Source organism: Danio rerio, chromosome 6, assembly GCF_049306965.1.
Source record: "Danio rerio strain Tuebingen ecotype United States chromosome 6, GRCz12tu, whole genome shotgun sequence".
Lineage (NCBI taxonomy): Eukaryota > Metazoa > Chordata > Actinopteri > Cypriniformes > Danionidae > Danio > Danio rerio.
Genome location: NC_133181.1, coordinates 51,020,585 through 51,046,500, shown reverse-complemented (window position 1 = coordinate 51,046,500; position 25,916 = coordinate 51,020,585). Strand labels below are relative to the sequence as shown.

Here is a 25,916-nt window from a genome sequence, read left to right as displayed (position 1 = left end):
AGAGTGTCACAGAATTCTGTGGTGTTTTTTTAAGTCACTTCTTTTGACGTTGACATGGTACAGATTGTAAACCCAGAAGATGAAAATGTACAGTTTCCTACTGTGGTTAAGCGGTGCACCCAAAAATGAGAATTTTTCAAATTAATTTCTCACCCTTGTGTTGTTCCAATCCCCCGAGACCTAAATTCATCAGCACAAATTAAGATATTTTAAATGAAATCCAAGAGCTCTCAGTCCCTTCATTGACAGCAAGTGTCCTGAGACATTCAAAATACAGAAAACTTTATTTTATAAAGTTTATACTTTTGAATGTAATAATTTGAAGCTCCAAAAACTAATTTGTGCACCAAACGACTTTGTTCATCAATGTCTTCCCTTTCACATTAGACTATCAAAATCAAAATCAAAATGAGCTTTATTTGCCAAGTGTTAGCAAACACACAAGGATTTTTTGTGGTTTTCAGAAGCTCAGAGTACATATCATTTAACATTTGTTTTGGAATTTCTTTGGATCTCGGCATGATGTCTAGCTTTTGAGGATCTTTTGGTCTACTTCACTTGAGTAAGACCTGCCTTACAAAGTGAATCCCTGATTGCAAACATGTCTAGCAGTAATCCACACCTAAAATAGCTTAGATGTGGCGAGAAAAGTTGATCTCAGGTGTAATAAACCAGAGTTACTTTATATTTTAACAGGAGGTGTGGGAGGGGGGGCTAACACTTTTTCACGCAGGGATATGTAGTTTTCCCTTATCAATTATTTCAAAACTGCATGAAGTGTTTACTTGTGTTATCTTTGACTGATATTTATATTTGGTAGATGAAACATTTAAGTGTGACAAACAAGGTGAAAAAAATTTTTGGTGCACAAAAGTGTTCTTGGAGCTTCGTATGATTACAGTTGAACCATTTAAATCACCAAAAATATTTTGACAGTGTCTTTGGTTACTTTTCTGGATGGAGCCTTGCTGTCTATGGAGGGTCAGAGAGCTCTCATATTTCATTTAAATATCTTAATTTGTGTTTGTAAATGAAGCAGATACTTTAAAATGTCACTTTTAATTCAGTTATGTTGTTTACAATCACAATGCTTTATGAGATTGTATTTCTTTTCGTCATTAAAGCTGTTAAGTTCATATCCTTGCTTCTTTGTCTTTTCGTCAGATTTTCATATACTTTGCAATGTAATTATCCTCATAGTGGTTTAATTTGGTTCATGGTTTATTATGATTTAACAATGACTTTTTAAAACTTCTTGTGCCACCAAGGACCACAGTTTCAGCTAAAACAAAATATGTTAATGTTCTACTGAAGAATAAAGTCACCTACACCATGGATGGCCTCAGGGAGAGTAAATTAACAGCAAATTTCCATTTCTAGGTGAACAATCCCTTTAAGCGAAGATTGGAGGAAATAAAAGAGAAATTAAATTAAGTCACAAAACACTATTACAATCAGTTTTATGTAGCTTCTTCCTAAGATAACTGTATTTGATAAATGCTTAAATTGGAAGTTTAGCCCTGTTTCATTTATTTAAAGTAGATAGGTTAAGATTAGTGTTTAAGATTAGCGTTTCTCCACAACAATGAAAAACAAAGAAATTGCTGTAATTTGAGCCTGGTCATTTACAGATCTTGTGAGGCAGAATGGAATAACCGCTGAAGCTTAACAAGTATGAAATATTGCCTATGAACCAAACACAAGGGTTTTCATACTTGCCAAAAAAGCCACAAGAGTGTGCTAGCAGACTGTGGAAAATATGGGAACAAATTTGAAGTTAAAATAATGTTTTTGGCGGATTTGATAGTCAATTTTTCATTTTGTTTTCTACAGATGGTTTAAAGAACAATTATTTCAGTATTAAATTATAATAGTCACAGCATTATAATATTTACTGGGTGAAAAAAATTCTATTATTTTGATCATTTGTTCAAAGGGATAGTGAACATTTACTCACTATTTACTGACCGACAAGTGGAGTTTCTTTCTTCTGTTGAACACAAAATAAGATATTTTGAAGAAAGCTGGAAACCTGTAATCATTGACTTCTACAGTAGGAAAAACAAATACATGGAAGTCAATAGTTACAGGTTTTCAACATTTTTCAAAATATCTTCTTTTGTGTTCAACAGAAGAAAGAAACTAATAAACGTTTAAAACGGGCAATAAAATGATTTAATGGTAAATGATTTATTATTTATTCATATTTATTCATTAATAAACTTATATTTATTAGATTAATGACAATCAACATATAAATTGTGTTAATCTATTGCCAGCCATATTTATTTCTATTGTCTTTAGAAATGAATAATGATCTAATAATATTTAAGGTTATTCATTTATTCATTCATTTTTCTTTGGTTTAGATGCCTTTCCAGTCGCAACCCAGCACAGGGACATAATAAAGTTCATATTACTTCAATTTAAAAATTCTGTTTTGCAATATATATATAATAGACAATATAATTATATTAAAATATTTTAAATTTATATTAAAATATAAAATACCTAAATATTCTGTACTTTTTTTTACATTGCATTTAGTCTTCACTGTAATATAATCCTTTATAAATCTATATAATATGATTATTTAGTCATTATTAACCTTTTATAAGGCACTCATTGAAATTCCCATTGGGAAAAACCCTGGAGTGTTACTGGGGGTTATTACAAAATCTTTAAACTTTTATGACTTAAAAAAAAATATTCAACTGTAATCAGTCAGTGACGTTACTATATATGATACTTAATTCAATAAAGAGTAAACAAAGTTGAAAGTTGTTGATAAAACATAATTGATTACATACATCTATATATATATATATATATATATATATATATATATATATATATATATATATATATATATATTTGACAGCGCCAAAAACGTCCCAGGAGGTATGTTTTTTTGCAGTTTTTGTTTTCGCGAATCCACCAGAGGTCGCTGTGTATGCTTTTTTCAGATCTCAAATTTCTTTCACAAGTGCCATCTGCGCCTGCTGTTCTCACGTAAATCCACAAGAGGCCACTGTCGACTGACTGACTGGCTGACTGAATGACTGACTTACTGACCCACGGACCCAATGCCCTTTCCCAGTGCTTAATTTGTAAATTGCGGGGTCCCAGAACAGATCGAGGTAACGGATCCGGTGAGTTACGAGAGGAGGGAGAGGTGGTGCAGATGAAAGTGAAGAGCGTGGGAGGGGGGTTTTCACAGAGGAAAGTGAAGAGAGTTGGAGAGTCGACGAAGAAAGTGAAGAGCAGAAGAGCAGATCGGGGGTGCGTGTGCGGAGGGGGATCTGTAAAATGAGGCCGGATCTGGCTTGTTCCAGCTAAAATTAAGCCCTGTCCTTTCCTAAACCCAAGCGATAGTGTTTTAAAAAGCATTGATTGACCAGACTACTATCTTTCCTAAATCAACAGTGTTTTCAAAAGCAATCCAGATAAAGAAAAGCCATGTTACCATGTTTTTTTTTGATTTAACCACATTCTCACCCTGTATACTTGTTTATTGAATTTTTTGGCTTTTGTTTTACCTGTTTTCAGAAACGTTATTTGCCAGACTCGAACACTGTCATCATGGTCAACTCTGCTCTGTGTCTCAAATCCTCCAACGTATGTGGCAGACCAGTGAACAAACTGGTAACAAAGGAAAAGCCATTCATACAGAGGTAAGTGGTCAGCTGGTAAGTACGAAAAGCCTCTTACGTAGCATCCGTTTTAAAGATGAAATCAGCCATACATATTTCTGGCTACATGATTCACAATCTTCAGAAATGTACATAGGACTACATTTAACACAAAATGAGCCTGTGTTAACTTTTTTTTGGATTCTTATATTAACAGGAAAGAACAGCACTTATCTAAAACAGGGTTCCTTTTAACATGTTTAACTGTCACTTTTGATTAACTGAATGCATCCTTGCTTAATTTCAGTAACTTTACAGCCATCTGCATTAGGACCAGCATCTGTTGCTCACGGTCGATGCTGTTAGTTGCCTGTTTGTTGTTATTTTGTCGAGGCTTTGTCATTGTTCTTGCACACACACTCACACAAACACACACAGACCGTGAGATAAGCCGCAGCTCCTATGAGCCATCACAGCTTTCTCAATCGGCTACGCAACTGAGCTTTGGACACATTACGTAGAGTGTGACATCCATCTCAATGAACGCTGTAGCTGCTATATTTGCAGATTCACTGCTCTGTTGTGGCTCGGAATTAGCAATTCAAGCATGCTGTTTTGAGACTGCTTTAGTACTTTTAATTACAAACCCAAAGATTAGGATTCGATGGAGGAAAAATCCCCAACGCTGCTTCATTATCCATGCAAGCTCTGTAAGAAGGTAAAAACCACATGCATCGGCTAAAATGCACCCCGGGCTCATAAAAAAAGTCAAATGGCCAACTGAAAATGACAAAATAACTCTAATTAACTATCTATAACCCAGAGGTTCTGAAATGGGAGCGTATCAGTAAAAAAAAAATGGAAAAATTAATAATCTTCTATCCAAAATAAAACAAATAAGACTTTTTCCAGAATAAAAAAATATTATAAACTATACTGTGAAGATTCCTTGCTCTGTTGAACATAATTTGGGAAATATTTGAAAAAGACAATTCACAGGAGGGCGGACCATTTTGATTTAAACTGTATATGCTATTACTGTGTGTATATATATATATATATATATATATATATATATATATATATATATATATATATATATATATATATATATATATATATATATATATATATATAATTTTTTTTATTATTATTATTATTATTATTATTAATTTAAAGCAGTATAGGCAAAATTCATGGATACAAAGTCAACACTTGTGGAATGTTGGTGATGAAAATATCTGATGCAAACTCTTTGCTGTTTGTTTTTAAATACAAAGTCAACAAACTCTGGATACAATGCCATCTTGTGCCAACGAAAAGAACTTGAATGCTTCTAACGTCATTATCACGACTTATGACATTATTACATGATGGCTTGATATTTGTCATAAATCGCAATTTATTAATGTTTTCAAACAAATGAAGTTTATTTTAGGTTTCACGCATTTAAAAACACATACGCACTGTCAAAACAACATTTATGGTTTGTAAAAAAACGTTCTGATAATAGAGAGCAATAACAAATATTATTCAACATAATCGATATTGATTTATCCTTGTCAGATTCACACAGTTTAGGATTACTAGAACTAGACTGCAGCTCTGCACAAGACACATAGGAGAAATGGTCGTGCCCAACTGAGCCTGGTTTCTCTTAAGGTTTTTTAATTCTTCATTTTCGCCAATTGGTGAGGTTTGTTCCTCGTTGCTGTCGCCACTGGCTTGCATGGATCGAGACCTGTAGAGCTGTGCATCGATGGATTTGCTCTTCAGTGTTTGGACTCACAGCAGTGAACATTAAACCACACTGAACTGAGCTTAAAATCTGAAAACTGGACTGACACAGTTTCAATTTACTATAATCTTCTATGTGAAGCTGCTTTGACACAATCTACATTGTAAAAGCATAAAATAGAAATGTATATAAAAATAAAGATGTAAAGAAAATAAAAATGAATTGAATAGAACTTTACTCTGTTCATCTCATACCTAAACCATCCACAAATACTTTGTGTATTTTGGGAGGAGTTGATGAATTAACATGTTGTAAATCCAGCAGCTCTAATTTGTCCACTGCAGCGCAGGCTAACTTTGGCTATTATCATAGTTTATGATCATTATTGAGATGTTCATACAATGAAATACATGTTCTGAAATACATTTCACAACATAATTAGGAGGTAAGGTTTGTCAATATTTGCATTAAAGGGAAAACAAAAATAATATGTACATAAATAATGCAACATAGTAATACAACAACATGTACTTAAATAATACAGTGTAACAAGTAAAAAACTTTGCCATAAAAATTTTTTTAAAAATAAACACATGGGAGTTCCACTGCGCATGACAAACGACAGACCGGAAGTCATTCGCTTCCAATGGAGAGTCGTCCAGTAGCTGTGTAGATTTCCAATCATCTCCATATGTGGAAAATTTGGATTCGATTTGAGCTGCGGATACGTTAAAATATTTGAACTCCGACTAGACCGTATGCGACCGGCCAACCGGATGTGAACTGCAGTGTTGTGCAAGCAGGTCCATTATAAGTAATAGTAGTTTTTTATTATTTTTATTATCAAAAAAAAAGTCTTTATTTAAAAAAAAAAAATCCTATTGATGTTTCCCGGATGTAAACCCGGTGTCCTGGTCAAATTCACTCCATCCCCCCTGGCCCATCATGGCCTCCCAGTCATCCCCACCAACTGAATTGGCTCTATCTCTGTCTCTCCACTCCTACAGCTGGTGTGTGGCGAGCGCACTGGCGCCTGTGGCTACCATCGCATAATCCAAGTGGATGCTACACTCTGGTGGTTGTGTGGAGAGACCCCCCTCATGATTGTGAAGCACTTTGAGTGTAAGGCCATACACAATGAATGTGCTATATTACTATACATTACACAAAGCACAACCACAACCTATTCTGTCCTGATTTCCAGCCCCCTACCAAGCATGTATAGGTGAGTGTAAAATTATTAAAAGAACCAACTCTGTAATCATATTTTGTGTGAAAAGGAATAAATGTTGTTGGTTTTTAATGCCTTAAGATTTCATTTCAGCTGTGCAAAATTGAAATTTTCGCCAAAATATTGGTAGAGACACAATTTTCCAGTGAGCCTGGGTAGTTAATGTGATTGAAAACACACTGATTCAGGGCGGTAAATTGGAAAACAGTGGTAAACCTGCTATTAAACAGCTTTTCCAGCTAAAAATATACAGCAAAGTGTGCATGCACTTCATGAAACAACAAAACTACAAATGGCAACATTTAAAGCAGACCTTTAGACTAAAAATCCTCACGCCGTCTCATCTTGTGTTTCATTGGTTTGCTGCAGCTGCATGATTTGAATTTGACACAGCAACGGTGTGATTGCGCCGAGCACAGACTCATTTCTGAAGGAAGACAATGGCAAATCCATCTCGCATCGGTTGCACTTCCCTCTCAAAAGCATGCAAAGCAATATCTCCAAATTACAGCCTCTAGAATTCGACAGGCTAAAGGCTGAGGACACTTCGAGAGCGTTCTGTTCCTCACCAAACACAACAGGCTGGACGGCCTCGCCTCCGCAATAAATCACCTGCCATCTCATGCATGTATAGTGATCTTAAACACCCAATTCTGGCCCAGTGATGATCTATGATTGTTGATGTGGATAGAAATATAAGCTGGGCTGGTATGGGAGATGCAATTGGTTTTTTCCTCAGGACCATGATTTTACATTACACATCAAGCTAGAAGTAAACAAGAATATTATTAAAGTGAAATTCCATCACGCGCATGAATTTTGCATGTTCCTAGGAAAGTAAAACAGGCAACACCTCAAGGAGTGGAGTAAAAACCCACATGAGAGAAAATAAATATAGTCATATTAATATAGTCTAATTAATAATTGAGTTCATTTCAAGTTTATTTGTTACGGAAGCGTAGAGCTGCCACCCAGGTAAAAAAAAAAAAAATCGGAGCTTTATCACGTTTGTACAATATACTTTTCAAGTTCTTTTCACGTGATATTATATTGTACAAACGTGATATTATATTGTAAGAATGTGAAAAGTATATTGTACAAACATGATATTATATTGTACAAACGTGATATTATATTGTACAAACGTGATATTATATTGTAAGAACGTGAAAAGTATATTGTACGAACGTGATATTATATTGTAAGAACGTGAAAAGTATATTGTACAAACTTGATATTATATTGTACAAACGTGATATTATATTGTAAGAACGTGAAAAGTATATTGTACAAACTTGATATTATATTGTACAAACGTGATATTATATTGTAAGAACGTGATAATTATATTGTACAAACGTGATATTATATTGTAAGAACGTGAAAAGTATATTGTACAAACATGATACTATATTGTAAGAACGTGATAATTATATTGTACAAATGTGATACTATATTGTAAGAACGTGATAATTATATTGTACGAACGTGATATTATATTGTAAGAACGTGAAAAGTATATTGTACAAACGTGATATTATATTGTAAGAACGTGAAAAGTATATTGTACAAACGTGATATTATATTGTAAGAACGTGATAATTATATTGTACGAACGTGATATTATATTGTAAGAACGTGAAAAGTATATTGTACAAACGTGATATTATATTGTAAGAACGTGATAATTATATTGTACAAACGTGATATTATATTGTAAGAACGTGAAAAGTATATTGTACAAACGTGATATTATATTGTAAGAACGTGATAATTATATTGTACTAACGTGATATTATATTGTAAGAATGTGAAAAGTATATTGTACAAACATGATATTATATTGTAAGAACGTGAAAAGTATATTGTACAAACTTGATATTATATTGTACAAACGTGATATTATATTGTAAGAACGTGATAATTATATTGTACAAACGTGATATTATATTGTAAGAACGTGATAAGTATATTGTACAAACGTGATATTATATTGTAAGAACGTGATAATTATATTGTACAAACGTGATATTATATTGTAAGAACGTGAAAAGTATATTGTACAAACGTGATATTATATTGTAAGAACGTGATAATTATATTGTACAAACGTGATATTATATTGTAAGAACGTGATAATTATATTTTACAAACGTGATATTATATTGTAAGAACGTGAAAAGTATATTGTACAAACATGATATTATATTGTAAGAACGTGAAAAGTATATTGTACAAACTTGATATTATATTGTACAAACGTGATATTATATTGTAAGAACGTGAAAAGTATATTGTACAAACATAATATTATATTGTAAGAACGTGAAAAGTATATTGTACAAACTTGATATTATATTGTACAAACGTGAAAAGTATATTGTACAAACGTGATATTATATTGTACAAACGTGAAAAGTATATTGTACAAACGTGATATTATATTGTAAGAACGTGAAAAGTATATTGTACAAACTTGATATTATATTGTACAAACGTGATATTATATTGTAAGAACGTGAAAAGTATATTGTACAAACATGATATTATATTGTACAAACGTGAAAAGTATATTGTACAAACTTGATATTATATTGTACAAACGTGAAAAGTATATTGTAAGAACGTGAAAAGTATATTGTACAAACTTGATATTATATTGTACAAACGTGATATTATATTGTAAGAACGTGAAAAGTATATTGTACAAACATGATAAAGCTCAGATTTTTTTTTTTTCCTGGGTGGCAGCTGTACGCTTCCGTAATTTGTACATAGCGCTTTTCAAAATAATTATTGTTTCAAGGCAGCTTTGCAAAAGGGGCACATTATTGCATTACAATCAAGTTAAGGTTATTAGTTACTATTACTTTATTAGTTACTAATTAACTTAATTAACAAATCACTAATAACTTCATCAGTTAAGGTTAATATAATGATAGTTAACCTGCAGTGATATTATTTTGGTAAGTAAATAAAGACTACTGCATAAAAATACATAAATAGCATTTAATATAAATAGTCTTGTGGTCACTACCTAAACTTGTCTGTCACTACCGAAACATGGGACATTTTGTCAAAAATAAATTATATAGAAATATCAAGTATCAACAAATGTGTTTTGATAGGGTTTGGTTTCATTTAATTTCAAACTAATGAATTCTTGTGTGGCACTGTGCAAAAAGGTTGCTGTTTCGAGTCCCGGCTGGGCTATTTGGCATTTGTGTGGCATTTGCATGTTCTCCCCATGTTAGGTTGGGTTTCTTCCAGGTACTCCGATTTCCCTTACAATCCAAAGACGTGCTATAGGTGAATTGGATGAATAGTTGGTGATTCATTCCGTTGTGGCAACCCCTGATAATCAGGAACTTAAATGAATGAATCCTTATCTTTGTCATCTGCATCATCAATTTCAAGCTTTCACAAGAAAAAAAATTGATTCAAAATAGAACAAAACTCATAAATTATTATTTAAATTCAGTTATACATGTAATTGTTACTTTTTACCTATTTATCTATTTAAAAATATAAATTAAAACACTACAGAATTATTAGAAAAGGGTACGGCAATTCATAGCATTTTGATTTAGTAGCTAATCCGCATAAATTTCGAAATCCGAAAAATGACAGTTGGGGTTAGGGGTGGGGTTGGGTGCCATGCCTCCTTTTTTAAATCGTACATTTTTGTACGACTGAATTCGTACGAAATAGCCACTAAACAGACAAAACGTAAATCACTTGCATTTCCTAATGAGATCAGGCTGGAAAAGTGTCCAGTTTGCATAAATAGAAAATATTTTGAATAGAACGTAGAATGTTCTGTAGAATGTACATTTAAAATGTGTCAAATTTGACAAATACTGTGACTTTAGGTTATGTAGGTTTAAGTTTTTTCCCTTCACTTCGTCTACTGAGGAAGTTTATTTGTTCCTCGCCACTGTCATCCCTTCCTAGCTCGCATCGAGACATGTGGAGCAGCGCTTCAGTGGATTTGCTGTTCAGTGTTTGAACTTTTAGTAGTGAAATTGAAACCACACTGAACTAAACTAAACTTCAACTCTGAAATCTGGACTTTACTAGAACTATGTTAAGCTGCTTTGACACAATCAACATTGTAAAAAGCACTATATAAATAAACTTAAATTGAATTGAGTTGAGTATATGTGGTTTTGTTTCTACATTTTTCTTTGGTTAGTTAGTTTAGGGGGCTAAATAATAGTAAGATTTAGTAAGATTGTTTTGTTCAAATTATTTCTTTGTTTTGGCAACACCTGTCTTTTGTTTGATTTGATTAATAATTATTTACATTCTAAATTCCTTTATTCACTGTTTAATATAATTTTTTTAATAAATCACTATTCTTTGTTTCATATAGACTTTGTTGTGGTTTCTCTTATTTTTCTTCCAGCACCAGCAAACTCACTTTTTGTTACGACTCATCCCGTAAATCAGCATCAACAAAATACAATTTAAAATTTACAGTTGTGACATAATAAAAACTGTATGTCTATATATCTGGAATTTATCATTTTAATTTATAATTAATAGTTTACATTTAGAACAATTATTTACATGCAGACATGTAATCCTTTTCTTGGTTTACAATTCATAATGTAAAAAAAACACGGACACACACAAAGGTGTCGAGACACCACCTGCTTACCAAGAGCTTCTATTCCTGAAATGATTGTGCAGCAGCAGAAGTGATTCGTGCACCTGCTTCTTACACATACATACACTAGAGCAACACTAAATGTGATGAAGATATGCTTCATGTGTAGTTCACCCAGCCATTAGTCTTGTTCTAATGTTCCTGACCTTAAAAGCAAATGTTAAATCCTCTATAATTGCAACCGCAAATGCCTTTTAAAAAGTATCATGTCATCCTATTACTGTTAACGATTGTCGCATTGACCCAAAGTCTGAGAGCTCCTCCCACGTGCCAGAATACCATCTTTCTATCTATATATATCTATATCACAAAGGAAATCAGAAGGTCACTCGCTTTCCAATGGATATACCTGAGCTTGAACAAAGGAGAAACATCTGTTCAGATCTAACCAGAGTTTGCTGTCTTGTCAGATGAAGCCATTCAGTAAGCAGTCTTCATTATAAAACATTTTGTCATTTTGCTGTCGTTATCAAGTTCATTAGAGGAAAAAAAGGTGTTCTTTGCAAGACAAATGACAGAGATTATTTTCATCTTGCCACATATTGAAACATATAAAAGAGTGGTTTTGATGCAATCTCTAGCTGAAGGAAAGTTCACCTGAAGTTGAAACTGAAGTTAAATCATCAAGCCTACGGTAATATGGCTTGATTAGCATGTAGGCAGGCGTAAATGGGATTCCAAAGACATTTTCTGTGAATAAAAGCTTAAACGATTGTGAGGTCTGAAGATTTTTAATTCGGTCAAAAGGTGTATGAGGTCATTTAATAGTACACTTCGGGGAATAATGCATAAGGTAATTTTATAGTACACTAGGGAAAAACTACTAAAAATAAATTAATTTAATATATTTATTAAACAATATTTACAATATAAAAATCCAAACATAATTAAAATATATATTGCTAAATTAAAAATCGAAACTTTAAAAAAATCTAGTTTATTAGGAAAAGGACAAACATTTAAGTCATAATTATTAGCACCCCTTTTATAAATATTTCCCAAATTATGTTTAACAGAGCATGGAAATTTTCACAGTGTGTCTGATAATATTTTTTCTTCTAGAGAAAGTCTTATTTGTTTTATTTCTGCTAGAATAAAAATAGTTATTAAATTAAAAAAAAAACATTTTAAGGTCAAAATTGTTAGCCCCTTTAAGCTATATATTTTTTCGATAGTCTACAGAACAAACCATTGTTGATCAGTGATTCCTACAGTACAGATCATAACCCATGGTTCGGAACACATGTGACTCATGAAATATATATTTTTTTACTTTTTACTTTACTAAATTTGTATCGATCACAGAGAGATCACCTCTCGTGTCATTCAAATCACATGTATGAAAGCATTTAGGCTTTCCTGTAAAATATAATGATGACGGAAGTTGTGGTAGGTTATTTGTAACTTGGTGGGTTTCTTGGGTTATTAAAGGTGTTTTCTGTCACTACTTGTTTAGCCGGCATTAATGCATTCAGTGTAAGCTGCACGATTAATCATTAAAAGATTGGGATCTCAACACCCACGCAACATAAATTATAAATGATGTTGATTTGCATATGTTTATTAATCCTTCGAATCGCTGCATTCAAATCTGTGTTTGAAAAACGCAAAAATCAAGAAAGAGTCTTTAGTTTACAAACAGTCAAATAACACAGAAGAAACCATGGTAAATACATGGTAAAGATTAAAATTACCGACATATACATTTAGCGACGCTTAAAAACAAAAGTTGTAGACAGCAATTACATTATTAAACCAATAGGTGGCAACAACCAGCCATCAAAAATATGGCACTGAATAATTCTTCAAAAATGATCCATCTAGCAACGAAACATGAAGTTTTATAAGTAAATCACTGAATCATTTATTGAAAATGAAACTAAAAATAATCTAAAAATCTTGCTGTATTGTTTTTGTGATAAATGGAAAGCAAACTACATTTGTCTCCTCCCCTTTTTGGCTAATCTGAAAAATGGTTCGATCCGTGACAAAAAACAATGTGATCCGAACTGTGAGACTTGTGATCCGTTACACCACCTTATATATATATATATCTAATATGCACACATATATATTTATTAAAGGAAAAAATTATTAAACACCCTGCATGTGAAATTTTCATTGAGAGTTTTTTCACCACATTTTTAAACATAGTTTTAATTTATTTTTTCTTTGCCATGAAAACAGTGTATGATAATTTACTAGTTATTTATTTAGATAATTAGGCATAGGACAACAGTGGCCTGTTCTGTAGAAAGTCAAGAAAAAAATAATAAGGGAGTTAATAACGTTGACCTTAAGAATAGGAAATACTCTCAAAAATGCTGTATTTTTTCTGTTAAACATCAGTTGGGAAATATTACACAAATTCTACATATAATTTCACATCTAATTTAGTGTGTTGCTGTTTGTTTGTAATCATTAGTAAATCGAAAGCATACAATGCATATAAATAAACAGCTAAAATCTTCTGCAAAATGTCTTCTTTTAAGTGCATTTAAGAACAACACGTTAAACAGTAAACACATATTAAATGTCCCATTGTTATATCACCTTCAGTGGCTATACTCCTCTGTACTGTAAACGAGAAAGGTACCACACTCGTTCATCAGAGCTGCAGAAAATGATCCAAAATGCCAATATGTGGTTGTGAAAGTGATAGTCTGTTTCCGTGCTACTCTCCAATCTGTCATCAGACTGTCAAATGATGCTCCGAGACGTTAGACAGATTGCCACACTGTGACCTTTGTTTGCGTGACCCAGAGAGCATAACCAATTTAAGTTGCCTAGCAGACACACTGACTTAAGCTAACTGCACAGCGCCACAGAGAAACCAACACCAAAAAAAACCAAAGCTGCCCTTTGCTCTGTCTGTCAGCAATTCCCACAAATAACACGGCACAATAAAATCATCGCCCAACAGGCCCACAGGCGTTTTCAAAGGCCGCTGACGGCGATCTATAAAGCACAGTAATGGGTCACTTGTCACGGGGCGTGAAAGGGAAGATCTACGCCGGCTCTCCAGTGGCTCTCCGGGGAGCGCAATTAATCAAGGCCGAATAGTATCAGCACGCAACAAAAAAGCCGTAAGGTTATTACAGCCACTGTTCTGCTGGATGAAATGCAATGATAGCGCTAATTGCAAAAAACAGCTGACCGCACATGAGAAAGCAAGATGAAGGGCGGATGGGAAAAAGAATGGACACAAAGAAGGGGATGTACAGTCAAAGTCCAAACTATTAGCCTTCCTTTAAATTCTTTTTTATTATTCAAGTACAGTAGATTTATTAATAGTAATATTTTATAAGTAATTTATAGCAACTGTATTATTTTGCCTTTGCCATTTGTACGTTTTTTTTCTAGTAAATTTGCAAGCTATTAGTCTTCAGCTTAAGGTGCAATTTGCAGTTTTTCTCGTTTTCTTTGACCTGGTTAAAGAAACTAAGTTCCACTTCATTTTCATTATCACTATCCCAGCAGAGCAGAAGACAGGCCTTGCAAATGTGTAAACCCTTTCTCATTGGGTTGACACATTTTCCCCTCCATTTTTCAAAACAGTTAACACGGATGTCATTCAAGCAGTCCAAACTTCATTGTTTTAGCTGTGGTAACCAAACAGAAACCATCTATTCCTAACCAATAGAAACTACCAAGATCAGTATGAATTTGACACTCCTTCACACAAATCTTCAATTAGCAATCAGCCTGCAAACCATATTAGAACGGTGGAAGGTCTGTGTTCTTCTGTGCCAGCATAGATGGAGGAGGTCAATAGTGACTATGTCCTATACTCCCAATTGATTTGACAGTATATTTGGTTTACATGTGTTCTCTAATATTTACAGTATTTTATTACTTATGTCTGTTTTTTTTTTTTTTTGTAGTATTTCAGTTTTTTGCCACAGTTTCATGAATGAAAGTGTCATGAATTCAATATAAATGTAATCAAATCATTTCTTATTCTGAATCCAATTCTTTGCAAAAAGGCAAATTTGACAGCCCAAATAGAAGGAAACAAATGGCTTTGGCAATAGGCTACAATAGCAAGCCATGGTGCACTGATTCACAGAGCTCTGTATTTTGTATTTTGTCGTCCATTGTGTAATGATTGATTGATAGAGCTCATATACTTGTTTGCAAGTTGTGTTGTTTGAAGGAAAAACTAGGTTGTTGCATATTTTAAACGTTTTGACACGGTATGTGCATTTTGCAGCCATAAGTGGCATAAGTGCCGCTGTTTAGGCCTGTGTGTTAACTTTTGAAAATGTGGAGTTTCAGTTGACGGCTGAATCAAAGCAATCAAGAAAAACTGTAAAGGCTTAACTAGTTAGGTTACAGTTTTCTCAGTCACTTTGGTCCATTTCTCAGGTCAGAATTAAAATTCTCAAAACTACCCGTTCAATCTTCACATCATTGTGTCACTTGTGCACATCGGAAAAGCAGTTTCTCGTTCCATTGAACAAGTTGCAAATTCTTCTGTACATCCATGCAATTCTCTGCTCTTTCCTACATTATCCATTGCTTATGTCATGTTGATCAAAATGTATTATTTTGTTATCTACTGAATAGTCTCACCCCCACAACATTTAATTGTTTGTTCGTGTTGTCAGAATATTTTGTCATAACGTATTTTTCTATGCATTTCCATTAAACTTTTTGTTCTAAATCTGTCCTGAATTGGTAAATTTCTTCCAGGTGAAGCTTGGCTTTTTCTAATAAAGGTGCATCTGAAAGGAGATTGTCCTACAGTATGTTCAAATTTGTACTTTTGTTTTGTTTTTTCTTTGTGCTATGCAGGCTGTCTTTTCCTTTCAGTATCACAATGACAAGATCTGGCAACAAATGACAAATTTGACTGTCTTACCCGTTCACAATGAGACAAGGACTTGTCATTCTGACTGCACTAGTTTTGAGAGATGAACTAAGGATTTTGAGCAAGAGAGTGGGTTTTGCAGGTAATCCATGGTGTTTTGCTATTTGTACGCGATGTTTTGAGAAATGCACTTACTGTTTTGCAAATTTCAAGCCTGATCTGAGAAATGAACTAAAGCGACTGAGAAAAACTGTAACCAGGTAAGTTTGGTTAATTAATTAGTAAACTATTGAATAACAGTGGTTTGTTAAAAACAATTCTTAAGGGAACTAATAATATTGGCTTAATTAAAAAAATAAACTGCTTTTATTCTGGTTAACCAAAAAATACTTTCTTTCTTTCTTTCTTTCTTTCTTTCTTTCTTTATATTTATATGTTAACAAGAACCAGCATGTACAGTTTTATTATACAACAAAATCCCTTTACATTCCTTAACAAGAAGGATTAAGTGAGAAAAGAAGAAATGTAATAAAAAGAAATAAATATATAGAAAAACAGATGCGAGGGTACATCATTATGAAATCATATATAAATATATTACACATATTTTTCCAATTTTAACTATTAACAAGAGTAATTAAATGCACTTTTACTACAGAAAATGCAGATATACAAACATTTTTATGTAAAGATGTTAAAGAAAAAGCATATATTAACTGTTTTAATTGCTTTTCTATTTTTAGACTTAGAAATCACTTTTATAGACATTTGAATCTATTTTTCTAGCACTATGATGAGAGGTTTGCTTTTGATAAACTTGGATTAATGTACAGTTCAAGTCAGAACTATTAGCCTCCCTAAATTATTAGCCCCTCTGTTTATTTTTCCCCAATTTCTGTTTAACAGAGAGGGGATTTTTATTTTTTTTTTTATCTCTACTAACTGATTTATTTTATTTTTGCCATTATGACAGTAAATAATATTTTTGGTAGATATTTTTTAAGACACTTCTAAACAGCTTAAAGTGACATTTAAAGGCTTAACTAGGTTAATTAGGTTACCTAGACAGGTTAGGGTAATTAGGCAAGTTATTGTATCATGATGGTTTGTTCTGTAGACTATAGAAAAAAATACATATAGCTTAAAAGGGCTAATAATTTTGACCTTAAAAGGTTTTTTTTTAAAATAAAAAATTATTTTATTCTAGCTGAAATAAAACAAATAAAACTTTCTCCAAAAGAAAAAATATTATCAGACATATACTGTGAAAATATCCTTGCTCTGTTAAACATCATTTGGGAAATATATACAAAAAGAAGAACAAAAAAAAAAAAATCAAAGGGGGGCTAATAATTCTGACTTCAACTGTGAAATTTAAATAATAATTAAATAAAGTGTACAACCAGCTTCTTTTAAAGAGCAATCCTTAACCTAATAACCCAAAATCAAATGTTTATAAAATAAGGAAAATTATTTTAAAATATTATGAGCAATAAAATCTTCAGCAATCCTAAAAAGTCGAGTATATTGGCAAGAAAGAGAACCTTACGCATAAAAGAACAAAAAATGTATAGGGAATACTGGGAAAATTAGCTTGCTTTGTTAAAAGCATCACATTCGCTATAAAAAAAAATACTGGGTTCCACACAATAGATTTATATACAATAGATTTATATTCATGTAGGGACAACATGAAGGAATTAAGTTAACTTATTAGTTTTTACAAATGCAAGTGGACTGAACAAAAAACAATTAATGTATCCCGAAATAAACTCAAGAATTGGTGGTGCAGTGGGTAGCACAATTGCCTCACAGCAAGTAGATCGCTGGTTCTAGCCTTGGCTGGGTCAGTTGGCATTTCTGTGTAAAGTTTGCATGTTCTCCTTATGTTGGCGTGGGTTTCCTCCGGGTGCTCCGGTTTCCCTCACAAGTCCAAAAACGTGCAACAGGTGAATTGGTTAGGCTAAATTTGACTGTGGTGTATGTGTGTGAATGAGAATGTGTGGCTGGAAGGGCATCCGCTGTTTAAGCAAACAGCAAACATACATTTTTTGAGAGTTGGAAATATCTGAAAAAGAATTAAAAAAATTCACATGAAGGCTAATCCTTTTGCATTCAAATGTAAAATAAGGAGAAGTTGGCAAAGTCAGAGCAAACTCTGCTTACAAAGTGCTCCACTCTTATTATACTTGTTCATTTTTACACTTAGGACTCATTAGTGAATATATCAGCCATGATTGCTAAAACATTGGCGGCTTCTGAAAGCAAATACAGCTGCTTACTTGTCTAATCAGTGATTAACAATGACGACTCTTAATTCTTAAAGGACCGGTTTGAAGGCCATTTCTTCCAAAATGCATGATCAGACTACATGCAAAATTATCTGATAAGAAAGAAATGACAACATATTTTTAGGTGTTACTTTAAAAAAATAAATAAATATGGGTTTAATTTAATTTAAGCGAGTCTTCTATCTTAACACAATCATCAAACACCAAATATATACAATAATATTTTTCATTGGAAACATTTTTTGCAGGTCCTTTTGGAATTGTCTTTTAGGCCATGTCCACACATACATGCCATTTTTATTAATAGATTTCATTCATTCATTCATTCATTCATTTTCTTTTCAGCTTAGTCACTTTATCAATCAGGGGTCGCCACAGCAGAATGAACCGCCAACTTATCCAGCACATGTTTATGCAACCCAACACTAGCAAACACCCATACACATTCTTTCACACACGTACACTACGGTCAATTTAGCTTATTCAGTTCACCTATAGCACATGTCTTTGGACTGTGGAAGGAAAACCCAGAGGAAACCTATGCGAATACGGGAAGAACATGCAAACTCCACACAGAAATGCCAACTGGCCCAGCCGGGGCTTGAATCAGCAACCTTCTCGCTGTGAGGTGATCGTGCTACCCATTGCGCCATGGTGACGCCCTAAACAAAGTTTTTCATCATTGTTTTAAAACCTCCATCCACATGAAAGAGCAAAAATGCACTGTGATGCATGGTAAGTAACCAACAGGTGGATATAATGACACTTTTATGCTGAGTTCTCACACCAGTTGGGAAATCAAGTATGTTCTGAGAGTATATAAGATATAAGACAATGCAAATGTGAGAACAGAGACGAATTTGACCTGTGGTTAAACAATTCAGAATACATGATATATTGTAAAGTGCAAAATTAGCCTAATTTACATCTTTCAGTTTGTGTGAACTCAGCCGTGTTGTCCAATCAGAAAAGAGAAACAGCACACATGCTGACGTCATGAGGTAAAAACTAAGCTTGTAGTTTAGGAAATTCTTCACTCTGGCTGGAGTTTTTAGAAAGTTTTAGTTTCAGTCATCCAATACTCCCTTTTCGTGTGGACAAACAGCAAAACCACATTGAAAAAAAGTGCGGTTTTGAAAATACCCATGTTTATGTGGACAGGGCCTCAGACACCAGCATGTTATTTTGTACCGAGCAGAGGAACCCATTTATTGAGCAAAACATGCGTGTGGCTATTTTTCTACATGACTAATGAAAAGAGATGTTTGTGTAATAAGAATTGTATTAATCAATTCGTTATATGGGTTGTCACACTGAACATTTAATAAGATTTTGGCACGTTTTGCATACAGTTGTCTAAACTGAAATTGTTAATCTGCTTTTCGTTTAGATTCTTCTTGTGATTTAATTGATTTATTTCAAATTGGCAGAAAATACCTGCATAAGCACTTTAAGAGTAAAAAACAAATACAGGCAAAACTAAATTAATACCTGCAGTTCCTAGTGATACATTGAGGTCATAAAAAGTGAAATGATCAATCTGAAGTAAAACTCAACATTATTTACTATTTAATCCACATCAAACAGTCCTGAGTGTGTTCACAACAGTCAAAAGGACACAAATAATGGAATTCACAAGCTGGCGATGTTTGTTTGTTTGTTTGTTTGTTTGTTTGTTTGTTTGTTTGTTTGTTTGTTTGTTTGTTTGTTTGTACTACCACACATCACTATTTAACAGGGCACTCACACATTAACTAAGCCAACTTGCTGCTTTGAGTTGATTCATCTTTTAACCCAAGTATATTGAAGTTGACTCGATTTAAGTTAACTCAAAAAAATCTGTGCAGCAAGTTGCCTTACCACACTGACATGAATGCATTGAGGACTGTTTGTGTAGACATGTCATGATAGATGTTACGGTCCTGGATTAACATTTATGTTGATCCTGGAAAATTATTTTTGTTCGAAAATGAAATCAATACCAATTCCCTACCCCTAAACTCAACCATAACTGTAAATTATACCCAAAATCAGAGGGGAATAATAAATAACAATCATGTAGAAGGGCATAAACCCAACCGTAAGCCCAAACTTAACAAATAGTAAACTTATCCCTTAATTCTGATTGGCTGATTGGAATGTTGTACCAGGATCAACATAGATGTTAATCCAGAAACATGTCCCACTTGATGATACAACTCAATCATCAGGAGCCAAAAATATTAATTTTGTTTTGCTAATATACATGTGTGTTCTTTTGAATCTCGCAGCAGTTGCGGTAGACTTGGATGTAATAAAATATTTATTAAAATTCCTACAGGAATCACCAAGGACTGCAGTTTCAGCTAAAACAAATCTCCAATAGCTGTTCTACTTAAGTAAAAAGACACCTACATACTGGATAAAATGTAAAAGGACATTAAAAACAAACAATTTCCCATCATTCTCATTCAGCAGCCTGTGAATGACAAAACGTAAAGATGAAACATCACATATACTCCTATTGGAAAGCCTTTGCTGTCCACTCTGGTGCAATAGAGCTAAAGACTTTCCAACCGAGTCTGTCTGTGTCAGAATGTGAAAAGAGGTGAAGTTGATATGAATGTGTTTAACTGGGTCCATGTACTTGCAAACAAGCTCGCTTAAATCAACCAAAGCACTTGTGAATCATCACACGCATCAAATCACTTGTTATTCACACGCATCAAATCACTTGTGACTCATCGTACCATAATTACGACTTCAGAACTCAAAAATTCTTAGAAGGCTTTGAATTCTGATGATCGTCAAACAACATGTGGATATTTAATGCATGCAGTGCTTGGTAGAAATATGATTCAAGTTTGAAAGGAGAAAATGGCATTTATTGATTGTCAGATTGCATTCTTTAAAGATGTAACTGCATTCAGAGGTTTGTGGGATTCATTGTCAATGAAGGATGCACAGATATTAACTTTAAAAACCACTAGATGGAGCAATCTCGTGCAAGAAAGATGTGATGTTAAAATCAACACAAAACAATGGCTGTGTTCCATTCTGAAAGCTCACCTCTGTGCCCTAATCACTATGAAGGGTTGAGAATCCAAGGTGAGAGCTTTGGGATGAAGATGACTCAAAGAAAACCCTTTAACGTAATCTTGCATCATTTGTAGTACAAATACAACAGCAGAAAAGATCATCTGAGCTTTCTTAAGGACACTTTATAGTGGTCATTTTATGTGTTGGAATGACTTTTCCAGGACATTGGAGGTTTGGAACTTAACCCCCAAAAAAGCTTATTTAGTTTGGATTTATTTTAAAGTGATACACTGTAAACCCAAAAAGAAAAAGGTAACTTAAACCATTTGAGGAAACCGATTGCAACAAACCATTTAAGTTCAAAAACTAATCCCAATGAGTACTGTGAATTTAATCAATGAGTAAACGAAGCAATTTGAGTACAGTAAAACCCAATAAATGAAGAGAACTTAAACCAACCGAGTACTGTAAAAGCCAATAAGGCAACTCAAACGTTTAAGAAAACCGATTGATACAAACCATTTGAGTTAAAAACTAATCTATATGAGTACTGTAAATTTGCTCTATTTAAGTTAAAGTAATGAGGTATTTAATTAACTCATTACCTTCAACACTGAGTTTAAAACTCTTTTCAAATGAGTAGAATTAACTTGCAGTCAATTTTGAGTTAACTACACTCATTTCATTTGATAAAGTTGACTGTTGGTTTTTACAGTGTATTTATATCAGTATTATGACAGAATTGTTGGTAAATCTTGTGGCTGGGCGATTTGGCCTAAAAACAAAATCTCGATTAATTGAACATTTTAACTTGATTATGATTAATGACCTATTATTTTATTTATTTATTTACATTTTTGGCCGTATAGTTCACTGACAAGTGTTGTACAGTACATATGCTCACATATAACAAGTCAGAGATGTTTGAATGAAGGGTGCATTACCTGATTTTAAAACAATTAAAGGAAACACACACTATCTCCTATCTATGACTATTTATTAACCATAAACGTTGAACTGAAATTAAAACACATTGCCTCAAACAAACAGTCATGTTTTATTATTAAAAAAAAGTGAAAATAAATAACTTCCACTTTTGGGAACTAATAATCAAAAATAGTTTTTTGTGCTTTTCATATTAAAAGTAGAAAATAAGCAACATCTTTTCTAAATAAATTAGTTAATGCACAACCTGTAAATAACATTTTAAACTGGGCATTTCTTGCATCTTTTGTAAACAAATATTTTAATGTAAATAATAATTTTAATGTAATGGAAAATATGCATTTCCGACGCAGCTTCCAATCATCAAAAATGTAGTGCAAAGTAAAGCTCAAGAATGGGTCCAGCGTCCTACTCGAACAGAGATCAGATGTGGCTGCAAAGTGTGGCTAACAGAGCGGGGTCACGTGACTCCACACGCGGTAGGGAAAGTAATTGAAAAACTCAACCTGGAAAATAGATTGATTATAGGTTCTGAATGTCGATTTCGATTACTTTTCAATTAATCGCCCAGCCCTGGTAAATCTGGACTAAAAAGAATGGTGAGGGACTTTAATTGCAAATGTTATTTAGCTTTTTTGGGTGTATTGCTACTAATGAATAATGTCTGGTAAGAATATTCATAGAGAAAAAAAACAGGGGAGGGACTTTATTTTGGACACTTTTTTTGGAATTTACTGTATTGTCTATTGTGAGTTTCTTAGAGAGAGGGGTTAAAGAATCTTTTATGGAATAAGGAAATATGGTAGATTCTCATCTATTCTGATCTGATATAGACATTCATCAAGAGGGAGGGGATTGTAGGAAATTCATTCATTCATTAATTTTCCTTCGGCTTAGTATCTATTTCAGAGGTCACCACAGCAAAATGAACCACCAACTGTTCCCCTATTCCATATGTTTTACGCAGCGGATGCCCTTCCAGCCTTAACTCAGTTGTGGGAAACTCTTATACACTCACATTCACACATTTACACTACAGGGCTTTTTTGTTTACCCTATTCACCTATACCGCGTGTCTTTGGACTGTGTGGGAAAGCGGAGCACCTAGGGGAAATCCATGCCAACAAGGGGAGAACATGCAAACTCCACACAGAAATGCCAACTGGCCCAGCTGGGACTTGAACCAGCAACCTTCTTGCTGTGAGGCAAAAGTGCTAACCACTGAGTGTTCATAGTGAGGCACGTACTTTTGGGAATTTATTGTAATGTAAAAAGTTATATCTTTTTGGTTATTAGATGGAGGAGTTAAGGAATGTCAATCAAAACATCAATGACTTCCAACATGTAATAATTTCTTATATACAGATACTACCTGATTATTATTCGTAGAGCGAAAAAAATGTATGGGAGGGAAATAATTTTGGGAATTGGGTATTGATTGAATTGATTGAAACATACGTCTATTTGGTTTCTATGGATGGAAGTAAGGAATGTCAATGGAAACATCAAGATTTCCAACATAAATTACAACAAACTGCTTGAAACTGATTTTCATTTTAAAAAATGTGTAAGGAGGGAATACATTTTGGGAATAGGGAACTGATTGGATTGAGGAAGTTATGTGGATTTTAGGAGGAGGGGTTAAGGCATGCCAGCCAAAAATTTGCCCAAATATTAGATCTCTAACATGGAATTTAAAATAAAAGTAGACAAAGGAATTAATTTTGGGAAATTAGAATTGAATGGACTGCAAAATGTTACATCCAGAAGTTAAGTAATATCATTCAAAATATTATGCAAGCCTTGCATTCAGACATACATTCCTAGGGTATATGTATTTGCTAGATATTTATCAAGAAACAATAGAGAAAAGGATGGAAATCCATTTTGGGAACTGACTGGGTTTAGATACAGTCAGCTGGTTTTAGGGGAAGAAGTTAAGGAATGGCCTGGAAATTTTGGAAAATGTGAGATAATAAGAAAAACAAAAGGAAGGGCCTAATTTGGAGAATCGGGAATTGATTGGACTGTGTAAAGTTAAGGGGGAGGAGTTAAAAAATGATAATCAAATTAACAAATGCCAATCAAAATTTAACCAAGCATTGTATTCCAACATGCATTGCATCTATGGATATTCATTGAGAAATAAGGTGTAGTGAGGGAATACAATTTTGGAATTAGGAAATGATTTGATTCTGAATGTCAAATGTCAATCAAAACTCTGCACGCACTCCAGTCCAAAAAGCATTCTCCCTAACAAATACTGTGAAAGAAGGCAGCATTTTAAAGATTTCTAGACACAATCTATTTGTAAAGGCTCACCAGAACCGTGGCCTGACAAATGCTGACTGACTATAATAATACATGTCTGGTAATTATAGGTAATCTGACATTGATCTGCAACCCCAACAACAATCACCAGTGATTCAGATCCAAACAAGATGATTTACCTGTCAGCACAGAGGATTTCACATTTCACGGCAATGTCCAACTTTAGTGATCTCAATCATCTTTATAACCATCAGCAGTAGCAGCTTTTATATAAGCCCAATACCAACACCACCTTCATCTGCATAATACAAGCTCGATATCGCCCTTTTAAATACATTTTAGCCACAACTCAGATATGAATAACCAGTATATCTAGCCCCAGCACACTTTAAATCAATATGAAACAAAAAGTCCTATTTGGAAATATAGGATGTGTCTAATTAAAATCCAATTTAAAATCGATGCTTTTATTTTTGCCCTTTTTCTTTACTTTATTCATTTACCAAGGCTATTTATTTGAAATGAAGCAATCCAACTTACCTGTCGTTGAGCTGTCAATAAAGGTGAAGTAATACTGCTCTCATTTGCTCTTCATTGTCAGAAGTAAAACCCCGGCAGTGGCAAAGCCTGATAATTTCCCTTCGCGCAAACACGATCCCAGGAAAAGCATCACCTACAGACTCAAACAAACGAGAATGCAAATGGTATTAAAGCGATTCCTGCTTCAGTTCAGAAAAGTCTCGATTGAGTCCTCTGAACTCCAGCTCTCCAAAGTTCCTTCAGATGCGTCTGAACTTTGCGCGCCGGAACGGATCTGAATAAGCACGTAAAGACGAGACCCTTAATTGCGGGTATTATAACGAAGGTTTCAAATCGGCAATATCCCCTTATCCATGATGGACCAGTGGTGTTTTTGGCTGCTGTAGTCTTGTGTTCAGGCTGCGTGGAGACTGAGAGCGGCGTTGAGGAGCTCGACTCGCCCCTCAAGTGTTCAGCACTTGAAGCGTCCGCGCGGAGCCCTTGGGAGATCCGTGTGAGCGCGCGCCGCTGCGGGAGACTGGCGCCCCCTGCTGGATGATAGTCAGATGTGCGTGAGCAATGACAACGTCGGTGTGATTACATTACGAGATGTCATACCTGTTTGATTAAAGCAGGGGTGCCCAAACTTTTTCTTGTGATTGCCGAAAACCAAACTTGATTGAAGTCTGTGGGTCGAAGGTAAATATACCAAACTGTATTACATTAAAATTGCCATGAGTAAATAATAATATTGAAAATTAACTAGAAAACACTGTTTTATATTAA

General features: G+C 33.8%; 1 protein-coding gene across 1 annotated transcript in view; it reads right to left on the bottom strand.

The window, feature by feature from the left end:
• The window catches only part of tafa3a (TAFA chemokine like family member 3a), a 203,146-nt gene extending 177,546 nt beyond the window's left edge, over nt 1-25,600 (bottom strand). The window contains exon 1 of the mRNA XM_002662529.6: nt 25,152-25,600. The gene's annotated coding sequence lies outside the window, so the exon portion shown is untranslated. The remainder of the gene's footprint in view (nt 1-25,151) is intronic.
• Nucleotides 25,601-25,916: the final 316 nt, after the last annotated feature.